We start from the raw sequence: 5,579 nt of genomic DNA on the forward strand, positions 1-5,579 counted from the left end.
CGATGTGCTTGTAGCGTCACCTTTGCTTACCCGAACTACCTTGTGCTTGCTCTGAACGACGAGCGTCGTCAACTAGTGGATCTTAATAGGGATCTTCAGGCAGAGGTGGACGAGTTTAAACAGATTGTTAGCGCTCAGGGTGAGCGGATTGTTGAGCTCGAGGAGGTGATCGAGGGTGAAGCAGCCACGTCTGCTGTAGTCCGTGATGAGCTTCAGGGTACTAGGGCTCAGCTTACTAGGTTGAGGGAGGAGGTCCGTAGTAGGGCTTCCGATATCGTAGCTGATGCCACTAGGTTAGTGGAGGATGCGATGGAGGTAACTCCTAGTCCTGAGGAGGAGGATCCAGAGGAGGATCCTGAGGAGGAAGTTCCTCCTGATAGTCCTACTGTGGACTAGGTCTAGGCAGTTTGACCACTCTCTGACTCTTTTGACTAGTATAACTAGTTTTAGTAGGGGTGATGCTAAGTGCTGAGGCTATTGTATTTTGCATGACTGTGCGGCCTATTTTTGAAAGCACTTGCTTTACTTTAGTCTTCTGTGACTAAAAGTACTCTTGTGGCACCTGTGTGCTATATTTTTTTGACTACCCCATGACTTGCTAATTGTATGAACTTGATATGTTAATGAATATAAACTATTGTTAATTCCAATGTTTTCTTGATTTGTTCCTACTCTTTACTTTGCATCGCATAATTTATTTATTCTTGCACTAGGCACGCTTAGGTTATGGAATGACTAAGAGGTGGTCGAGGCCGTGATCGAGGCCGTGGTCGAGGCTGTGGTCCAGGTCGTGGACGAGGGACTAGACAGGCCCAACCTCAAAAGGGTGACCAGGGATCGGCAACTGCACCGATCCAAGGTCAGGAAAATATTGAGGGTAATCAAGTGACTACTGCCATTAATAGGATGACTGATATCCTAGAGCGTTTGGCTGATAGTGTGACGACCCCACCTCCCCCTAAGGCGTACCAGAGGGTTCGGCGGACCGCCTGCCCAGCTCTCGCCAGGACTCATTCACTCGTATCACGTGCAGACATCCATAGACCATAAATAACATCGCAATTCAAGCTTATAATTTACATTGATAGAAATCGAGGTACAAAGCCTCAATATACTCAAACTGGTTCAGGGCGTATACAATCCAAATACAAAACATTCTATTCGAGTAACAGCGCGAGTACAAGTCAAAAGTCAAAACAACTAGTCTATGCTAGACTTTACATATCTCACACCTCGCTCGTACCCCTGAAAGGAAAACAAATGGAGTGGAATGAGCTAAAAGCCCAGTGAGGTTCCAAATAGCAAATTGACCATTATTTATAAGTACAAGTTTTCGATATAGCAAAGTAACGAGCATGAAGAGTTCATAAATGTGAGCAATAACACGTCAAGTAGCAATCTCAAAATGAGCGAGTGTAGAAGTTTTTCAAAAGAAACAATAATCCAATAAACAATAATCACTCCAAAGTATAAGGATACGGATGGCTCTCAGGAGCCAAATTCCCATTGCATTACCAGAAGCTTGATCACGTAGTAGCTGACACTCCGTCAACTTTCAAGTAAGTAACCAATCCAGTAGAACACCACTTACACGACTCTCCGTCCACCGTTCAAACCCCCAACTGGGCCCAAAATCCTCAAGAAACACGGGTGGTACTACTCGAGTATACCGATTAGTCGAGGAGATATCACTCCACTCGACAATACAAGAGACCCAGGGTTCGTTACCCAATCGACCAAGCCCCTTGCCGGCTCGACTAGAGTAACTCGCCACAGGGTTTCTGGAATTCCAGGAAGTGCGCGCATCATAAACAAGTATGTCAAGTCAATTGCAACAATAAACAAGTATATCACGTAAGGGCAAGTGCGATAAAGTACACTCTTGCCCTAACAATTCACGTATATAACATGTAATCATATTGGTCACGTATCAAGTTCAGGTATCAAGTTCAATTCGGTATTTGAAAACACTCACCAAAAGATATAGTGCCTTTACTGGTCACTTTCAGGTTATACTCCGGGTTCGGAGTCCAAATCTGCGATAAAACTCAGTTTGAGAACTTTGAAACATGATTAAGATTCGAAACTTAGACGTTTTGTTCAATAAGAATCAATAAATAGAAATTCACTTGGAGAGTACTCGTGAAATACTTGCTCACTTTTTCAATGATAAAACTTTGTAATATTTATACTTGAAATTGTCATGCGAGTCGAAAGTACAAGGAAAACGTACTTCGAGCAATCATTATTTCATTTCTCAAGGGTACAAGTTCGGCCAAGTCCTAACGTATAACACTCAAGAAACATAGTGGCCAAGGTTCTCGCAAGTTCAAGTAATAAGTACTTAACCTTCACTCAAGTCGCTAATATAGTTTTCTAGTCCTCGAGCGTAAATTTGGGCAGCATGCCCTTTGTGTTTACCTAATTTTCCAGCCTTTTAGGCTTCATTATTTTTCTCAAACACAACCCAACATTATATAAATCAGCAATTCATGTCAAGAGCCGTTCCATAGGCTCACAATATCATAATAACAAGAATCATATTAAGTACAGGTGCAGAAATTCAATTTAGTTCAAAACAGATTTGACGTACAAATGCGGAAATAACATATCCGAGGCTACGCTTATCAGTTTAAAACGAAACCTATGCCGTTTCGAAGCTAAGACACAGATCTACAACATTCATGAAGGTCACTTAGTCCAGTTCCTAATGTAACTCATTCACATTCTCGAATTACTAAACCAGAAACCAATTCGTCGGCTGTTTAACCGCAGAACACTGTAATGGTCATAACTCAGTGTACAAAAGTCCAATTCAGGTGTTCTTTGAGGCATTTTAAAGCTACTTCAGAACACTACAACTTTCATGTTTTGGCTCAGAGCTAAATCAGTACGGCTCCTAGTCAAAAAACGTGATAAACTGGACTTAACTGATGAAACGGACTGCTGGGAAATATTTAAAACAGTAAGGGTATTTTGGACTTTTCACATCCTACGTTGCTCCGATTGAGCTGAAATTTTGTAGGAACCTATAAAATGTCATTATCTACAACTTTTCTTCTTTGATCTAAGGCCAATTCGGCCTCTAACACACAGATAAAAATTCGGACAGAATGTAAGCAAGAATTTCCAGAAATCTGAAATCTTTAGTTTTTAGTGGAACTTTCCTTAATTTCTTGGTCTAATCACTCCCACAACACCTTATGAAACCTCAATTGCAACATATAAGCATCTTACAACAATTTGGGCAGAATTTCCATAAGCCCTAGTTCATCAAATAAATTGGGGAAAAACCTCTAAAACATGCTAATCATCCATGATTCCACCACTATAATCAAACTACTAAACTTAATTTAACAAAATTGAAAGCAACACTTAGAGAGATAAGCTCTCTTACCTTGAATAGAGGTTACAAAGAGCAGCCCAAGCCTTCTCTTTCCAAACTTTCACCACCAAACACTAACTAACCACTCAAGGACAAGATTAATCGGTTTAGTTCTTTGGATTTCTCACTTTGTAGCTTGAATCAAGAAGAAATGAAGAAGTTTTTCTCTTGGTCTTTCCCTCTCTCTCTTATTTCGGTTATGGAGCAGAAAAATGAAGGAAATGGAGCTTAACTTGTCTTATAAGGAAGTAAGAAGATTAAGGCTAATTGTGTCCACAATTTTTGGCCAACACTTGGACTAATCTTGTCCACAAATTTTTCTCTTTCTTCCCTTACATTTCTAGCCTTATAATTTCGGTCAAACCAGCTTCAAATTAGGAAGATATTTTGTGCAAAAGTCAATAAGCTTGTTTGGTAAGAAAAATGGTGGTCAAACGGTGCGTTCAATCGGTAGTGCGCGGGACCCGTCGGTTCGCGCCGTTTTTCTTAAAAACACCCTTACTAGGGTTTTTACTTCCCATTCACTAACCTTATATAATTGCTCCTATTCACATATTATTTCTCACTTAAAGGTCACTTTTAATCATCAAATTGATCCTTGACCAGTACCGAAAATTCATCCGGCGGAAAAATCGCTAAAACCCTAATTTGCTCAAATGTTGAAAACAAAGAGTAAAACCCTACTTTCTAGATTCATTTGCACTTATTATGGAATAATTAGATAGTAGAGCTTTAATAAATAATAATTTCCAAATAAAAGAGCATTTTTAAGAAACCGTGAGGGTTTTACAATTTCAGAAATTAAAATTAGGGTTTCTATTAAAATGTGAGACATTTAATAAAACCGGTTAGTCGCAAGTAAACTAGGGTTTTTGACTAAAATTTTAGGGTTTCTAGTCTTTTAAAACAAAATAAGGTTTTAAATCAAACCCCAAAGAAATACACTTTAATATTTTCTTCACAAACAACCTCCTAATATTCGGGATGTTACAGATAGACAAGACCCTGGACCTTTCAACCAACCTGGGGGTCAGGGAAGAAGAGAGGATAGAGCCTTAGAGAGGTTCTTGAAATTCAACCCGCCTAAGTTTCTTGGCGAACCTGATCCTGAGGTGGCGGAGAATTGGTTGGAAAGGATGACCAACATTTTCGCTGCTTTAGACTACACTGAGGATAGGCGAGTGAATTTCGCTGATTTCCAATTTGAGGGAGTAGCCAGTGCTTGGTAGGATCTGATAAAAGGAAAATGGGAGAGAACTCAAACCCCTTGGATTTGGGAGAATTTTACAAGGGAATTTAATGAAAAGTTTCTTCCGCCCTTAATCCAAGAGAAGAGGGAGGATAAATTTATCAAGTTGAAACAGAGAGCTCTTAGTGTAGCGGAGTATGAAGGAAAATTCACTAAGCTTTCCAAGTATGCCCCTGAGCTAGTGGTCAATGAACGAAAGAGGATTAGACGGTTTATTCAGGGACTTAATGTGGAGGTACAAGAGGGTTTGGCTGCAGCCTAAATCTCTACATTCACGAAGGCACTAGAGAAAGCTCAGAGGGTAGAAAATGCAAGGATGCAAGTGAGAGACTTCTACAGTAGAAAAAGAAACTTTCCTAGCCATACCTCTGGTCAAGCAAGTAAGAGTGCACAACCTTCCAAGATAGGAAGAGGAGTTGGAGGAGTGAAGTCTGTTGGAGCTTCTAGGGGAGTTCTAACTAGAGGGGGTCGTAGTGGAACAACTCAAGTTAGGGGAGCACTTCCTACTGGATCGGCTGTGACTCCTCAAGTTACATGTGGATACTGCGGTAAATCCAACCATTTTGAGAACGATTGCTGGAGAAAGTCGGGGAAATGTTTATTTTGTGGTAGTACTGAATATCAAGTCGCCAATTGTCCAAAATCACCAAAGACAGGGGAAAATGTTCAAAGACCAGAAAAGTCAGCCTCTAAGCAAACCAGTGCCGGAGGGAGTCGACCGAAAGTACCGGCCAGAGTTTATGCACTGGATTATCAACAAATTTCTGAGGCAACTGAGGTGATAGAAGGTACGATTCCAATCTTTCACCGTTTAACTAGGGTTTTAATTGATCCAGGTGCTACACATTCTTTTGTAAACCCTAATTTCATGAGTGGGATAGACTTGAACCATTTAAGTTACCATATGATCTAGAGGTTAAGACGCCTACTGGGGATCAAAGTCTA

At 40.5% G+C, this 5,579-nt stretch overlaps 1 long non-coding RNA gene across 2 annotated transcripts; it reads right to left on the bottom strand.

Annotated features, from left to right (window-relative positions):
• Positions 1-1,062: 1,062 nt before the first annotated feature.
• LOC140035948 (uncharacterized) lies at positions 1,063-4,336 on the bottom strand. Of its 2 annotated transcripts, XR_011839843.1 has the most exons (3): positions 3,398-4,336; positions 1,976-2,036; positions 1,063-1,245 (listed from the first exon to the last, which is right to left on the bottom strand). It is a non-coding gene; the product is annotated as an uncharacterized lncRNA (long non-coding RNA). The 2 variants fall into 2 exon arrangements; XR_011839842.1 differs by having other exon boundaries at positions 1,976-4,336.
• Positions 4,337-5,579: the final 1,243 nt, after the last annotated feature.

Source organism: Coffea arabica, chromosome 2c (genome assembly GCF_036785885.1).
Source record: "Coffea arabica cultivar ET-39 chromosome 2c, Coffea Arabica ET-39 HiFi, whole genome shotgun sequence".
NCBI lineage: Eukaryota > Viridiplantae > Streptophyta > Magnoliopsida > Gentianales > Rubiaceae > Coffea > Coffea arabica.